The sequence below is a fragment of the Lynx rufus genome, unplaced genomic scaffold, assembly GCF_022079265.1.
Source record: "Lynx rufus isolate CCGP_SWC_20201006 ecotype Redwood Valley unplaced genomic scaffold, mLynRuf1.p SCAF_5, whole genome shotgun sequence".
Classification (NCBI taxonomy): Eukaryota; Metazoa; Chordata; class Mammalia; order Carnivora; family Felidae; genus Lynx; species Lynx rufus.
Window position 1 is genome coordinate 46,662,000 of NW_025814867.1, and position 18,154 is coordinate 46,680,153.

Below are 18,154 nucleotides of genomic sequence, written 5' to 3' on the forward strand. Positions count from 1 at the left end.
GGGAAAAGATTTCAGGCTGGAAAAGGAGAAATGATTAAATGTCTTCAAGCTGATTTTTTTAATGTGACTATTTGTCATTCAAATTACCAAGCCATACACATTTATTTTTGAATTTTTTTGAACTTCTAGGATAAGGGGCATTAGGATGAATTCATTTAGAGAAATATATCACTGTAAGAATGTAAGAAAATGTAAGAATAAGAGTCCTTTACTGCTAGTTGGAGAAGACAAATAATGTGGAATTTTTTTTCTTTACTCTGGCTGTTTTTAAGATTTTATTTTCCCTTTATTTTTTTCATAAGTTTTACTAAATTGTGCATAGATGTGATGTTTTGGGTATTTATGATTTTGGAGAGTAGCAGTTCTTTGTAAAACTGTGTCTTGAGGGGCTCCTGGGTGGCTCAGTTAAGCATCAGACTTCAGCTCAGATCATGATCTCACAGTTGATGAGTTCAAGCCCCATGTCAGGCTCTGTGCTGACAGCTCAGAGCCTGGAGTCTGCTTAGGATTCTGTCTCCCTCTCTCGCGGCCCCTCCCCTTCTCATGCTCTCTCTCTCTCTCTCAAAAATAAATAAACATTAAAAAATGAAAAAAAACTGTATCTTGATATCTTTCTACAGCCTTGGAAAATGTTTTGCCATGGTCTCTTCAACTATTGCTTCAGTCTCATGTTCCCTCTTCTCTCTTTTCTTCTACATATGCATTTTACCATTTCCAACATTACTTATGTCTCCTAATCTTTTTTCTTTTTTTGACCAACCTTCTTTTCTCTTTGTTTTTCAATCTGGTTATTTTCTACTGACCTACATTTTTGTTTTCTTATATCTAATCTTCTGGTAATTTACCCACAAATATTCTTTTCAGTTATTGTATCCTTCAGTTCTGGAACTACCATTTGAATATTTTATATTTATATTTATATTTATATTTTTATATATATATTCTATATATATGTTATATGTTATATATTATATATATATTCTTATGCTTTTTGAAACTATTTTGTCATCTATTTTATTGAACATATTGATTACAATTATTTTTACATTTCTGTTTTATCATTTCACTATCTAGATCATCTGTGGATCTGTTTCTAGTACTTATTCCTTCTCTTGTTTTTTGATCATTTGGTACTATTGTAGATTTGTTTTGAATTCTAAACATTGTATATAAAAGACTGCCAAGACAGGAAGCTCTATATGACATTATCTTTATCAAAGAATATTTAATTATTCTAGTGAGTAGTTAGTATAAGGGCAGATTCTCTCAGTCTAAGCTAAGATTAATAAAGTTTGAGAACTGGTTTGAAGCTTTGTAGAAGCTGTAATATTTTTACTTTGCCCATATTCCTGCAAAATTTGAGTTTTACCATTGCCTCTCTTTCTTGGAAGATTCTAATTGCCAATTTGTGTTCTTTTGGTGCTGTGAGACTGCTAAAAGGTTTTGTTTTGTTTTTTTTTTTGTTTGTTTTTTTTTTTTTGCCTTCTAACCTGTTTCCTTCTTAGTTCTTCAGTCTCTTACACCTTGAAATATTAATGCTTGACAAATGACTCAAGGAAAAAAAAGGTTGTCCTCAATTCCTTACAAAGTCATTTTCTCTAGATCTTGTTCGTTTGGGTCTGACCTACCTTTTTAGCCATTATATTTTTACCACATCCCAAGTTTGACAAACACTCTAGACAGACTTTCTGCTTAAACTCTGAGCCTCCCGCTATGAAATGGCAAATAATAGTAAATGTTTCAATGGGAGAAAGCAGCTAAACAAGTATAGTTCCCTTTAGTGTGTTTCCATTCTCTTTTTGATCTGTACCTCTAATCATGGCTGCTTTAATTGCTCTCTAATGCCTAAATAAGCTGAAAATTTTTAGACTGAGGTTTTATAGTAGCTTTTGACTGGAGACCTTGTGTAATACAAACTATTTCATTAGAGTTGGAAGATTTTTTGGAACCAACTCTTTGACCTTTCATTTTCCCTCTAGGCCTGACTTCTTGCTCTCTGTGGATTTTGTTGTACCAAGTTAGAATTCTTCTTAATATACTAGTGACAATTTTCTTATGTAACATTTTAGAAATACTGGCAAGTTTATATTCAAACTGTACTACTTAGTTGTTTTGTCCCTAATTGAAGAGGAAGAAGAAGTTGGGGAGGGGACATGGATTTATCCCTATGGGATTAGTTGTTTTTATTATTTATGTGCCCAGAGGGGAGTATAGAAGAGAATTGGTTAAAGTTAAGAATTTTTGTTTTGTTTTCCTTAAATAGCAGTCCCATTGGGATTAAATTATACTTTGGCCAGCTTCTTACATTTATTTGCCAATGGACAAGTCCAAATATGAAGGAATTTTGGTTCTATTTGGATTGATATAATTAGCCTGTCTATAAATAGATTATTTATATCTGTATATTTTAGTTGATGACTTGTCTTATAGAAGACAAATTGTTATTTTAAAATGTCCAGAGTGTTGAAGAGAAGATCGAAAGGAAGGAATATTTGTTCCTGCTAACGTAGTGTGCATACTATACTAGAAAGATGGTGGGGCAGTGGGATAGGGAATGCATATTCATATAGTGGGATCTTAAAAATGACATACATTATCCTCTCTCTGCTCCTCCCTCCCCTCTCTCTCCAAAATAAATAAACATTAAAAATAAAAAGACAGGTGCCTGGCTGGCTCAGTCAGGTGAGCATCCGACTTCAGCTCAGGTCATGATCTCACGGTTCATGTTCAAACCCCATGTCAGGCTCTGTGCTAACAACTTGGAGCCTGGAGCCTGCTTCGGATTCTGTGTCTCCTTCTCTCTCTGCCCCTGCCCCGCTCGCGCTCTGTCTCCCTCTGTCTCTCAAAAATAAATAAATATAAAAGAAAATTTTTTTAAATAATGAAAAAACAAGATAAATCCTTTTCTAGAATTTTAGAAGTACAAGTTTTATGGATACTCTTGCATGATTTTAGCTTAGATATGAGACTATAGTTTCATAAGGTTATCTGGTGTGTTTAATGCTTTACTTCTATGCATTCCAACTGAAATGGCATATCGGTATTGTGTGACAAAATGCCCATTTTAGTTCCTGTTGCAGAAATCTTAAATCTTTCATGTTGTGCTGACAACGCTAAGGTACTTACCTCAAAGAACTATATTTTGATGTGGCCATTGGCCTTTCTCCTCAATAATTCTAAGTAGAGAAATACAGAAATGAAACTTATTTTTTTCTTTGTTCTCATGCGGTAACTGTTAAGGTGAGTCTCAAAGAGTTTATTGAAAACATATGGTCTTAGTGACACATGAAAAAAATAATACTCATCTTCATGGTAATAATCAAATTCCAATTAAACATAGCTTAATTAACCAGTGTCTCTATGTAGTAGTTTGAAATAAGTCATTATATCTAGCTTGCATATCAATTTTATGCTCTTTTGACTTTCTAAAAAAAACTGTTGGAGGGATTATTGCTTTCAATCTTCAGAAAATTCTAGAGGCTTCTTTCTTCATAACTCACCTGAGGATAGTTGAGAGTTGACATTCTCATGGTCATGTACAAAGTCAGGAATGTATCTCAATGTTTAATTTATAGTCCCCTCTATTTTTTAAACTCCACAGTTTATTAATTAGCAACTGGAAATAATCAAACAAAACAGATTTTATCATCAATATGACTACACATTTAGTCAAACTTGCTTTGAAATGGAAGGATTAATCAAAATTATATGATTTCACCTTTGCTCATCATCTGTCGAAGTTCGTCTGTTGAATTGTTAGTGTAATTTTTGGTCAATAAGGAGATTTGCCTTCCTTTTGCTTTCATGAACTCTTAAGGAAAATAGAGAAGCAGAGTGGGTGATTACCTAATGTAATAGCAGCATTCAATCTACTACAATAGCGTATGTATTTTCTTCAAAGACTGTCACAGGACATGTACATCTAGATGGATAAGAAACTGATTATTAAAAGAGAAATTATGAGAAACTACAAAATGCAAAATGAAAAGATATGATTGAGGTGGATGTGAAAAAGCACAGAATTTTCAATTTCATTTTCAACCAATCAGGAAAGCTGTATAGAACAGGTGGCATTTCACACAGAAAAAAAAAAAAATAGGTACTTTGATCATCTGGTAAAGAAAAGACATTTTAAATGCAATTTTGATTCACTTGTAGACTTATTCCAGTTTTAGACTCTGTATTTTTTAATTTGCTGATAGAGTATAATTAGAAACTAATGTAAATTTTCTCCTGTGCTTTAAGAATCTTGACATTTAGTACTTCATTTTAACAATGCCTTTTATAAGGTGTCATTTCCTTTTATAGTCATTACACTTAAAAATTTTTCTTCTGCTTTCACAGAAAATAAAAGATAAAAACAGTATTAGGATAACTGGCAATTCAAAGGCAAAAAAGGGGCTCCAAGACACAGATAGCTAAGTAAACATAAAAGAAAAGTTATGTATTGCTCCCACGTAAAATTAAATTATAGCTGTAAGAATATAAATGGCTCAATCTGTATTATCTTTTGTTGATCCAGCAGCTTGTTGCTATAAAAATACTGACAATTATAAATATAGTCCTTTCCCTTCTGCCATTGGAGCCCTCATATCTTCCTATGAAAGTCACAAGTGAGAGATAAATTTGACACCTTGGATAGGAAATTGAATAGAAGCAAGAAATCAAGTAGAAATTCAAATCTCTCCCTTGACTCTCACAGGAACATATGAAAGTGACTTCCATAATGGCAAAATTTTCTGAGAACATTAAATTAGAATTTTAAGGACATGTTTATTCCAAATCAATATGACTCCAGAGATTGAAAAAATTCATGCCTTTGAGAATAATGCATAGTGTCATTCTGAACAGGCAAGACATACTTATGAAATGTCCTAAAGAACAAAGAATAGAGCTGGGAGAAATATTAAATTTACTTTTATTACAAAACCTTCCTAGAATTTAACTTAATTTAAAATTAAAATAACTTCATCTTCATTATTTTTATAATCATTGCCGAATGTTTATGTAGTGCCTACCAAGTACAGAACAGAGAATTAAGTATTGCCAGCCCAAAGAATAAATGATAGTCTCTCCCTACAGGGGCACACTATCTTTGGAAAAGAGAAAGTAAGTTTCTACTGACATATGTTCCCATTACTTATATTACTCTCTTGCCCTGTTTGGAACCATACAATTCTAATAATTCTTTGGGCTTTCATTTAATACAGGTTTTTATTTTTCCTTTTTGGAGTAAGTTGAGACGATGGAAGTCGTGGGAAAATCTACCTCAAATCTCACATCATAAAACCCTACCGTGTCTCAGCAGGGACTTTGGGTATCAGTAACTCCCTCCTGAAATAAAAATTTAATGGTCAATGTGTTTGTCCTACAGTATTAGAAGTCCCCAACCTAGGGGTGCCTGGGTGGCTCAGTTGGTTAAGCGTCTGACTTCGGCTCAGGTCATGATCTCACAGTCTGTGAGTTTGATCCCCATGTGGGGTTCTGTGCTGACAGCTCAGAGCCTGGAGCCTGCTTTGGATTCTGTGTCTCCCTCTTCTCTGCCCATCCCCCACTCATGCTCTGTCTCTCTCTGTGCCAAAATAAACATTAAAAAAAAATTTAAAAAAAAGTCCCCGACCTAGCATTGTTAGACAATATGAGAAAATGCTTTAAAAAAAACTAAGTTTTAATTTTTTTTACAGCTATATCATTTGCAGAATATGAATCACACTGTGTTGTCACCTAGCAACTATTTATTTGATATGATATTTTAACCTAAAACAGACATTTTTCCCATGACTAAATTCTATTCCAAGTCTATCACATCTATTTTCACATCTATTTTCTATGTCCTGATAGAAACCATCATAACTTACTAGAACAGGCAAGTGTCAGATCTGCTAATAATGAAAGCTGCAGTGGGGCCTAAAACACAGATGCTGGGTGGTACTTGCTGACTCTGGACATGTTTAGGATGTTATTTCATGAACCATGTTCAGAATGAGAGGAAAATCAATGGGAAAACTTACTGGATTAAACCTCATAAACTTGATGTGTCTTTCTTCCTCTTTTCTGGGCTTCCCTGTGATACAGTACTCTTCACATTTTATTGTAATGGTCTGTTTGTGTTTCTTTCTACCCAAACTATAGGCTTTTTAAGTGAGTAGAGCCTATCGTATGAAGAAGTAGGCAAAGTGCTTACCTCATAGTAGATGTCAAAAATGCTTAAATGGATGAATGGGATAAGGATCTAAAATGGTATCGTAGCTATCAGAGAAATAAGAAACAAGTTGTAAATAATGTCATAGGATCTTGAGGTCTATGATTTTATACAACTTGGCATAATTATAGAACATGAAGTATAGAGGCTTGGTATTCATCACTGGCCACGATCTTATAATTTGTTGAATAAATATTTTACAAATGCTGGAAGACAGAATGAACAATTCCCAAGCAACCCTAGCATTCATAATTTGGAGTTATTTGAAGTTTTGCTCCGTCACAAATTTAAATCTCATGTATTCTACATGAGCTGGTGAGTCACTCAGCTGGTGATAGAGCCTAGCCTTGAATGTCCCAGGCAATTATGTTGTCAAAGCTGTGATCCCTGAGAGTTTGGCCCTCAGCTCTGATGCTGTAAAGTTCTAAATGTCCTGAGACCTGAGAAAACGAAAAAAAAGCACCAATTTGGTCAACTGTTCCCCACTTACTTCCTGAGGCAACTTTGATTTTTTTCTGTTCATCATTAGTTACACGGTAACCTTCAGAAGGAATTAAAAATTTCCTTTTAATGTGAAAATTGCATTGCATAAAACTCTTCATGTAAGTTTAAAAGGTGAGATGATAAGAAGAGGAACTATACTGGCATTTAGGTGAAAGCTAGAAGCTTATGCAAACATTGTGGTATACTTAAATTTCAGGTTTCAAGAAAATTTTGAGAGTTATCATTCATGAATTTCACAAGCTTACTGTGCATGCAAGAATAAAGGGAAAAAAATTGGGAAATGGAGGAAAAGTATTTATTGAATACTCACATTCAGGTCTCCTGTGAAGCATTTGTCTTGTAAAAGAAGAAGTAATTTAGTGAAGCTCAGAAAATCTGATTCTCTTCCAAATGTACAATAACAAATTAAACAAGAGATCTATTTTGGTTGAGATGAAATCAGTCAAAGAAAAGATAAACATTAAATAAACTGACACCATAACTTCTAAAAATATAAAAGTAATAAAAGGTAGAAGTTAAATCAACTTACAAGAGAAAGAAGATACAAATTCAGGGATAAAACCAAAGGCAATGAAAATGTAAATGGGAGGTGGAGTGCCATACGCTTTAAAATTGTCTGCTAGAATTGACCAGTGCAAACTATATCAGAAATTATCATTAGAATTGGAGGCAGATACAGATCCAATCAAGTTATAGAATTACATGCATTGTCTTCACAGGAACATTATTTTTGTCAATAATATTTACAGCTCTCCTTCTGTACATTTGTCATAATTGTGCTCTTTTATTTGGATGATTATTGATATAATGACAATTTTTCCAATAGACAGGAATTTCCAAGAGGTAAAGACCGTGCCCAAGTTGCTCACCACTGAATATCAAGTACCTAACACAGAGTGTGACATAGGACAGGCGTTTAAACACCTTGTTGAACTTACAAGTGGACAATGATCTTCATTGGTTCTGCGAGGATTCAACTGCACACGGTGCTACCTTTGACTACCATTAAACATTTTAAATTTGAAAAGTAGAAAGATCTGTGTGTGACTCCTACACCTACAAAATAGGTTTGTGGTGAGCTAAATGGATCCAGGAAACAGGAAAGGACGGATGAGCATCTGACAGGGGTATTTCCCCTGGGCTGCTCAGATGCTTGCTTGCTCTCTGCCACCTGGACATATTTAAATCCAAACCCAAATGAATAATTAAATTCAACTGCATGAAGGGATTCCTTGTCTTTTTGTCTAGGGCATTTATCTTAGTGATTCTTAAAGTGTGGTCCCTCGAGCAACTTCATCAGCATCATCTGTAAATTTGGTAGAGATGTAACGTTTTCAGCCCCCTACCAGACCTACTCAGTCAGAAACTGGTAATGGGTCCCAGATATCTGTGTTTAATGAGCTTGCAGGTGGCTCTAAGATAAAATGTGAGAAACTCCAAACACTGTGTGAAGTGCATATTACTGTATAGACTAGTGAATTTTCATCGCACATCCTTTGTTGTCACGGAGTCCACAATAAGCAATATTGTAACCATGGCTATGGTGGCTCCATCAACATGTGGACTCCCAGCCTTTCAACATCCGTGTGAATAACAGTTGCAGTTGTGCTTTGATTTTGGAAGAAGTAGGACAGAACTGTAAATTATTATGGATTGCATTTACACATGACACTACATCTAATAATCAATGTTGTTTTCAAATACTTTTAAGAATAAAGGAAATGCATTATAGAAAAAAGAAATATGACTTTAATAGTTCTACCTATGACTCCCTGTAAAACCTTTGTTCTCCAGGTTCCTCTTTTTTTTAACACCACACAATATACTGCACATATTAAAAGTATACAATTTGATTAGTTTTCATGTGTACCTACCGTGAACCATCACCACAATCAAGATCATGAGTATATCAATACCCACCAATGGATCCTTGCAGTCATTCCCACTCAACCTTCTCTGTCCCTTCTCCCCCTTCTTGAAGCAACAACTAATAGGCTTTCTGTCACTATAGATTAGTTTTTATGTTCTAGAATTTTATATAACTGGAATCACACTGTATGTATGCTTTCTTGTCTCGATTCTACCACTCAGCATAACGATGTTAATATTCATCCATTTTGTAGCATATATCAATAGTTCGTTCCTTTTTCTTGCTGACAAGTATCCATTACATGGACATACCAAAGTTTGCCAACCCATTAACCTGTTGATAGGCATTTTGGTCTTTTTAGTGGAATATTACAAATAAAGCTATTGTGTGAACTTGTGCCCAATTCTTTGTAGGGATGTAGGCTTTCATTTTCTTTGGGAAAAGGCTAAGGAGTGGAGTGACTAGATTATATTGCACACATATGTTAAACAGATTATGAAACTGTCAATCTCTCAAAGTAGTTATATTATTGGACATTCCCATAAGCAGTTCACGAGATATCCAGTTTCTCTACTTCGTTATCAACATTTGGTGTGGTCAACATTTTCAAGTTTAACCATTCTAAAATATTTCCTTTTTAATGTCTCCTAACTTGCTTAATCGCATTCAGATTTTTTTTTCATCTCACACATCAAACTTTTTATGTTTAGAATTTCAAATTGGGTGGATTTATATCTTCCATGCCTCTTCTCAACTCTTTGAACATATGTAATATAGTTGTACTAGCAGTATCAATGTCCTCATTTGTTGATTTTAACATTTTATTAGTTCTAGTCCAGTTTCAATTTATTGGGGTTTTTTTTCTCCTCAATGTGGCTTATATTTTATTATTGCTTTGCAAGGGTATAATGGTTTGGGGGGTGTTTTTGTTTGTTTTTTGTTTTTGCCAGTCATGAATTTTACTCTATTGAGTTCTGGATCGTTTTGTTTTTATACAAATATTCATGAGGTTTGTTCTATGGTGCATTTAAGTTACTTGCAATTTGTTCTTTTTGGGTCTTTTTAAATTTTTTTTCTTAAAAAAATTGTTTTAATGTTTATTTATTTCTGAGACAGAGAGAGACAGAGTATGAACAGGGGAGGGGCAGAGAGAGAGGGGGAGACACAGAATCAAAAGCAGGCTCCAGGCTCTGAGCTGTCAGCACAGAGCCTGATGGGGCTCGAACTCACAAACCATGAGATCATGACCTGAGCTGAAGTCAGTCGCTCAACCGACTGAGCCACCCAGGTGCCCCTGTTCTTTTTGGGTCTTGATTTTATATTTGTTAGAATCAGAGCAATTCTAGGTAAGGCTAAAGATTCCCACTATTCAGGGAAGTCTCTTGTTTACCCAGTGCCCTTTCATCATGAGGTTTTCCAATTCAGCTGGTGGCAACAGACATTACTCCAAGTCCTGTGTGAGTGCTAGGCATTGTTACTTCTAAAACTATCAGTCAGATGGTTCTTTCCTCGGCCTGGAGTAGTCTCCATGCATGTGTTAGTATCCAGTCGCATACTCAAGGGGTATCTTCCTGGAGCATGCTCTCTCTCTCTCTCTCTCTCTCTCTCTCTCTCTCTCTCTTTCTTGCTCTCTTCTTCCTGATACTCTGCACTGCAAATTCTATCTACCTCAGTTTACACACACAGTTCCATGTCCTTCATACACTAGGCTCCTACTGGATCTCTCTTAGCCTAGAAACTTTTTTTAAAGTTTATTTATTTATTTTGAGAGAGAGAAAGAGAGCATAAGTCGTGGGGGGGGGGAGGGACAGGGGACAGAGAGGAAGAGAGAGAATCCCAAGCAGGCTTTGTGCAATCAGCACAGAAACCAATGCAGGGTTTAAACCCATGAACCCTGAGATCATGACCTGAGCTGAAACTAAGAGTCCAATGCTTTAACCAGCTGAGCCACCCTAGGCGCCCCTTAGCCCAGAAAGTCTTAAGGAAGCATTTGTTAGGCTCACCTTTTTGTTTCCTATTTCTCAGGTCGCACTCTCCTTCATCATCTGACACTGTGTATCTTGAAAACTGTTGTTTTATATACTTTGCCTTATGGGGGAATTGTCTCAAATGGGAGGGTAAATTCAGTCTTTATTACTCCATTTTAACTGGAGATGAAAATATCTCCTCATATTTTTAAAGTCACATTTGGAATAAATGACCTTTAAAGATCAACCCAGCTGTGTGTAGACCCAGTTATGTACTGCCCAATAGGCTGCACTGACATGTACTCTCCAGACCTCAACTTCCTGACTTTGTTCTTGGCCTGAGCAGCCCTAGCTTTGAAATACACAGTTCTGGGGATGATAAAGTCCAACTTCTGCCATCATCACTATAGATCAAGAACCCCCCAACTGGTAGTGACCACTGTCTCCAAACCACTGGCCGGGTCAAAGCTGTAAAGGGTATGGTTTCTCTGTTGTTCTGTAGAAAAGCTAGATCATACAACCCAGGAGTGTGGGGACTTCATAGACCCTGGAGCAGATGTGACCAGTGATAAATAGTAGAACCATCAGATGAATTACTCTTTTCCCCAAACCCCATGCCCACCTAAGAGACATGAAGCTTGTCCAGAGATATCCCATATGACTAAATAATAACCGACTGAATTTTCTTGTAAAATCACAGACAACTGGATTCATTTCTCCTCCTCACTCCTGCCTCATTTCCCTTTTTCCTTCACTCTCACTGCCCTTGCACATAATGTTTCACCCCTACTAAAGAGCATTAATATATAAATTTTGGTTCAGACTCTTTTCTGGGGTACTCAGGCTATGAAAGTGGGGGAAATAAGAGAATTTAAGAAAGATAATAATCATCCCATTACATAACACCTACTTGCTCCATTTTTACACACAAAAAAATGTAAAATTTTCTCTGGATATTTTAAATGAAGAAACAAAAACATTTTAATTTAACATGTTGAAAATTTAGCCCAAATTTACAGAACCTGGAGAAATATTATCAGAGACTGTTGGTCTTGCTGAAGGAAAAGTAACAAAATGTGGATCCTCAGTTCTAGAATAGCTGCCGAATCAGGGAAGGTAGAGAATTCTACATGCAGGTGCAACGTCACTGTGAACGCTGGAATTTCAGAGCTCTTACCTAGAACATGATTTGAAGGTTTGTGGGAGAATGATGATCTAAAACTTGAAGCAACCTGTAGTTTGCCTGCATTCTTAAATACCATGATGACTTTAAATAGAAGAAGCTGAAATGTTTTTGCCTTGGTGTTCTGTCCTGTATCACAGCTTTGTGATTTGTTTAAACAGATCTCTTCAGCACAGTGGAGTGATATTAAGCATGTGACTCCCATGCCAAAGTTACAGACTATGCACTAGTTGAAGAAAAGATCATTTGGTAAGTATGAATTTGAAGGTGGGTAAGTAAGTTTTAATAGTTTATGTAGACAGTACATTTTTAATCAGAAACCAATTACAATGTGAGATTTATTCATGAAATACTAGATTAGTACAGTGGGAGTCCTAACAAAATTATGATTTTTAACTTTCCTCCTATAAATTATTCTTGTTTATTCATAGAAACCAATAAAGTGAAATAAGGGAGTCTAATGTTCTTTTTCTTTCTAATGCAATTTATTTAAAGAATCTTAAGACCTAGTACTGCGGGTTGAATTGTATTCCTCAAGAAGATATGTTGACATCCTACCTCAGTATTTGTCCATGTGATCTTATTTGGAAATAGGGTCTTTGCAGATTAATCGAGTTCAAATGGATTCATGCTGGATTAGGGTGGACCCTAAATCCAGTTACTGCTGTCCCTATAAGAGAAGGGAAATTTGGATATTGACACATACAGAAAACATGTGATGAAAAAGGCACAGATTGGAGTGATACATCTGCAAGCCAAGAATAGCCAGCAAGCAATGCTAGAAAGACTCTCCCAGAGAAACTTTGGGGATAACAGGCACCTGCTGACACCTAGATTTCATACTTCAAGCCTCTAGAACCATGAAAGAATAGATTTCCACTGTTTTAAGCCGCGTACTTTATGGCAATTTCTTATAGTAGCTCTAGAAAACTAATATACTTAGTTATAATTGTTAAAAGACTTTTTTTGTTCTTATGTCATAAATTTTATAAAAATTCAATAAAGTTAACAAAGATTTGTTTTATGATATTATTACAAATTATACTACATTAAGGAATCTTTGAGGCTTACATTTGAACTCTATATAGAAAATTTTATTGACAAAATATTTTCTTTTCCATTAAGGAATTTCCTATAATTCCTATTCAGTCCAATTTAACAGGTTGTTTGTAATTACCTGTCTGTGAATAGTACTCTGGAAGGTAACAACATTGCCAACAACTTGACTTCAGACTTCTGGTCCCTTGTTTTAAGTCACCTGGTTTGTAGTAATTTGTTATGGGAGACCCAGGAAACAAATACAATACTGACAACTTCAGGATTTTTTGTAGATGACAAGGGGATTCAAGTCCCAGCCTTATGACCTCATTTTACATTAATCACCTCCATAAGGGCCCTATTTTTAAATATAGTCATTTGGGTGTTGGGATTTCAACATATAAATTTGCGGGGACAGGGGTCACGATTCAGCCTATAACATTGTGATTATTTTTCTTTATTTCTTTAGATATTTTTAAAATGTTTGTCTTCCCATAAAATGACCCCTTATTCTTGTAACCTTTTACTTTTTAGAACCAAATTTCCCTAAAACACTTTGTTCATATGATTCATATGAGGGTAGCCACAACCCCACACCAGGGATGGCACATGCCATAGTCCTAATTATTCAGAGAACCAATGAAAAACTTTGTTTGGCCTCTGCAAAAAGATAGTGGCCACTATATATCATGTTCCCCCCAGGGTCACTAGAATTAACCTTTACACAATGTGGAGTGAGCCTGCCAGAAAATAAAGGCACTCAGAAGAAAATAAGGCCAGAGAGAGAAGAGACAAGACAGACAGGTACCTGCTAATATTCAAACATTCAATGCAGTCTGTCAGAAGCTTGACCCATACATAGCTTTTGAATTACCTGATAAATATCCTATATTTGCTTAAGCCAGATTACATTGGCATTCTGTTAGTTAATATTAGAGTCCTGACTACAACAATTCTGGAGTTATAGAAAACTTGTAAGTAGATATCATAATTTTCTATTGTCTGGGCAATTGTGTTAGATCATGCGATAGGTAGTTTTTAAGATAGTCCCCAGTGATCCTCATCTTCTAGTATAAGATGCAACCTCTTCTCCTTAAGTATAAACTGAACTTACTGATTCACTTTTAATGAAGTGAATACAGCAGAAGAGATGGAATCTCACTTCTGAGATTAAGTTACAAAAGACTGTGTTTTTGGTGTTTGATGCTTTGTCTTACTCTCTTTTGGATCACTTATCTGGGTGGAGCCAGTGACGAGACTTGAGGCCCACCTGGTGAGGGACCACACAAGTGAGATTGGAAGCAAATCTTCTCCTCATTCTCCAAACCAATTAGGCCTTCAGATAAGACCATAGCTTCAAGCTGACAGTTTGATGCAATGTCATGAAAGACTTTAAGCCAGAGGCAGCCAGCTAAGCCATGCTTGGATTTCTGATGCACATACACCATGAGAGTATAAATGTTTGCTGTCTTAAGCTGCTACATTTTAAAGTAACTTGTTATACGGTAATAGATAATACAAATCACTTGAAAAATAATAAATCTTGGAAGCTATTTGAAAGCAGTATTATATAGTATCATATCATATCATATCATATCATATCATATCATATCATATCCACAAACAGAAATAAGCTATTGGCTATCTATGAGTTGTCTTCTAGATAAGACATATATTTTCATTAACATTGAGGGTCTCAACACTTACAATCTCAGTAACAGGAAGGAAGCATCAAAGTATAAGAACAATTTGTGTTTCACACCCTTGAATTTGAATGCTGAGTCAACCCCAACTAACTGAATGACCTTGGGCAAATCACTTAAAATCTATGTGCTTCTGTTTCCTCTTCTGTATAATGGAGATAAGAAAATCTACTTAAAGAGTTTTCTGGAGATTAGAAATAATATATGTAGAATACTAAAACCATGAGTGGGCACACAGGACTGGAGCTTAATAATACATGGTTAGTATTTCTTTGACTAGTACCTTTAAGGTGAGAGAGCAGACTGACAACAGGAGTGCATCCTTTGATATTGGCATGGTGCTTGGGTGTGGACCCAAGTTGTGACCACTTGCTTGTTAGGATTAGGTGCTAACTGACTGGTTGGCCCCACACAGTTCAGTTCTCTTATTAAGGTTGCTTGTGGTCCTTCTTTGAAACTCACTGGAAAATTATGTTGTGTTGGGTAGAAGATACACGCATTCAATGTGTGAGCTAGGTCACTTTTTCCGCCACAGTGGGACTTTACTATTGTCAATATTTTGTCAAGTGTCCCCAGACCTCTTTAATATGTCCCTTTCTGTAAAGGTATTAAAACATTTCACAAATTTGTTTACCTGTTTATGCCATAGTTAAATCTAATGTTTCCTGTTAGTTTAAATTACACCAATCTTTATCATATCCCCAGAGGACATTTAGGCAAGCTTATATATCATCAATTTGCAAATGGGAAAACCAGTACATCTAGAGGTTAAATCCATTTATAGTGTAGAGAAATCAAAGCCTATTACTGATTTGGAAAATTCCTGGAGAATTCTGCCTTTCCTATAGTTTAGGAACTTGCAAAATAATAATTATATATTATGTCAACAAAATCATTGACCATAGTAAACGTGAGTTTGTTTCTCAGTGTATTTAAGTCTAGTCAGATCCTTATTAGAGAAAAGTGCCCAGTTTAGCAATTCATAAATAAAGTGGATATCTCAGATAGTATTGAATAATAAAAGAAAATTAATAGGTGAGTGTTAATGTAAAGCATAGCCACAGAATTGCCATGAAGGTGATACCTGAGCACATTAGATGTGGTATATAATAGAAGATTTTGTTATTTATAAACCCAGTGTTTGATGTTTAACAGGCCAACAGATAGCAGCATTAAAATTATAATTATCATTTTTTTCTGATTCCAACAATATGCATTCATTATAGAAAAAAAAGAAAATGTTAAAATTAAAAAAAATCATTCATAATTCCGACATCCAGAGATAATTTATAATAATTTGACATATATATCTATAATCTATCTAAATGAATAGTATATATATTCATTTAAATCTATAAATTACATATTTGGGATTATACCAAAGAGTGTTGTGTGAATGCTACTTCGTTTTTTTATTTGACAGTAACATAATGTCAAACCTGGCTTAATGTTTAATATATCATTAATATGCCATGTATTGTGTATACAAGTATCGTCTGGACACTGCAAAAGCCTAAAGGACATCATTTACATAGACTATGACACACCTCCTAGGGTTGTATAATGTGACAGCCTATGTTAAATGTTCTTAGAAAACATTTGAAATGGCTACATAATTGCTCATTACGTGACTCTTCCATTCTTTATTAGCTACTAGTCTACTGTTTGATGCTAAACTTGCTTCCAGTTTTGATGTTATAAATAATGCTATGTGAAATTGTGCAAAAATATTTGTATTCTCTGTTCATTCATTTAAGGAATACCCTTGGAAGTATAATATATATAAGTCAAAAGATAAACAATTTTAAGTATTCTCTATATATACTGAAATATATAACAAATGCTTTAGACCACTTACTGGGGGGCTCTTGTTTCCAATTTAAGCCTGTATGCCCATCAAAATTTCCTTGGTTTCAAGTAAACTTAATTTATTTCAATAAGGAATATCTATATCTATATATGTGTATGTCTATGAAACATAAAAGAAAATTTCACAGTCCTGGGCACTCAAGACTATAAAGAAATGGTACCGGGAACTCAAAAGCCATTAGGAAATTAGTTAGCAGTAAAATTTTACCTGTCTCTGAATTTGTGTATTATTCCTCTCTCTCTCCCCCCCCCCCCTCTTTCCCTTTCCCTCTCCCTTTCTCCTTTTCTCCCTCTCCCTTCTTCCTTCTCTCCAGCTTTTGGAATAGTCTAAAATGTCTACTACACAGCTGATTGTGTATCTTCATTCGATTGACCATTCCACATCAAAATAACATCTTTGATCCATGTAACATATTCCTAGGAGTTAAACCTTATTGACCTTTCTTAGGCCATTTGTTTCTTTTCATTCAGTTGATAAGAACAAACACTGAAGAGCCATGTAGCACAAATCTGACAATTATTTCCCACCACAGGAAGGAATTTCTAAAAGAACGGCAAACACTATGATACAGACACTGTAAAATATGACCACATAGTGCCATAATTAATCATCTGACTGATAGAATTGTGGATTCTAAACTGATAGAACACTGAAGATAGTCCAGTGGCTTCAAGTCATCTTTAGCTTAATTCTTAGGGAATCATGGAAGAATCCCGGATGCCAACACAGCAAGAGGGTATATGGAGACTGGATAAATTGACTTTGGGTTTGGAACCCTTGATTCAACTACAGCTGTATACTTGTATATGTTTTATATATATGCCTTTCAACGTTTATTTATTTTTGGGACAGAGAGAGACAGAGCATGAACGGGGGAGGGGCAGAGAGAGAGGGAGACACAGAATCGGAAACAGGCTCCAGGCTCTGAGCCAACAGCCCAGAGCCTGATGCGGGGCTCGAACTCACGGACCGCGAGATCGTGACCTGGCTGAAGTCGGACGCTTAACCGACTGCGCCACCCAGGCGCCCCTATATATGCCTTTCTTGTAAGCTCCAGAGAAAAAGAATTTAAGGCAGAAAGAATGTGGGAAAAGGGAAGGGATAAAAGGAAGAAAAGGGAAAAGAATTCTGTGCCTAAAATTCATTTGAAATCACTTATTTTCAACCAACTGCCTGGATGAAATCACTTATTTTCAACCAAATGCCTGGATGAATGAAAGGAGAATAAAAAGACTGTGGGATTTAACATTTTGTGCTGTATTTAGTATTCTCTTAAAATATCTAAAATCAAATGCAAAATTTCCTTTGAATATATCCTTTCCTGAGAGAAGTTTTCCATTATCTTAGTGTTGTTTATTTCATGTAAACTAATACCTGAACTTATTATATTAAAGTCTATTTACCCATTGCTTGCAAGCTCTGAGTTACTTAAGAAAATATCTTCCCTTAACTGATAATGAAAACCATTATCCAAAAAATTATTTCTTACTAATCTGGAGGCTACTAATCTGGAGTTTTACTTCCTCATCTGGGGATGATTAACATGTTTAATATAGGGAGAAAAGGCACTTGAAATGAATAAACATTAAATTGACACTACAATTTCATTTGTAAAAATAGAGGAAAAGATTGTGATTGGAACTTTATTTTGAAAAATAAAACCAAAGTTATAAAAATGTGATTAAATATAATCTAATATTTAACTAAATTTAGTTTACAATTGCAAACATGGTTCAATTTTTAGAAAAGACAAAGAACATTGTTTTCTTCTTGGTGCAATTTACTGACAAACTTGTACTATTGCATGATATCATATC

The 18,154-nt window shown here is 35.2% G+C and overlaps 1 long non-coding RNA gene across 7 annotated transcripts in view; it reads right to left on the reverse strand.

Annotated features, from left to right (window-relative positions):
• LOC124526357 (uncharacterized) overlaps nucleotides 1–18,154 on the reverse strand; it is a 102,336-nt gene that overhangs the window by 62,606 nt on the left and 21,576 nt on the right. For 4 of the 7 annotated variants that reach the window (XR_006965645.1, XR_006965647.1, XR_006965651.1 and 1 more), the window contains exons 2-3: nucleotides 3,719–3,811; nucleotides 3,501–3,616 (exon numbers count right to left, since the gene is read on the reverse strand). This is a non-coding gene — a long non-coding RNA (uncharacterized LOC124526357). Of the gene's footprint in view, nucleotides 1–3,500; nucleotides 3,617–3,718; nucleotides 3,812–7,016; nucleotides 9,680–18,154 lie in introns of those variants that run through there. The other 3 variants (XR_006965649.1, XR_006965650.1, XR_006965648.1) reach the window with 2 other exon arrangements.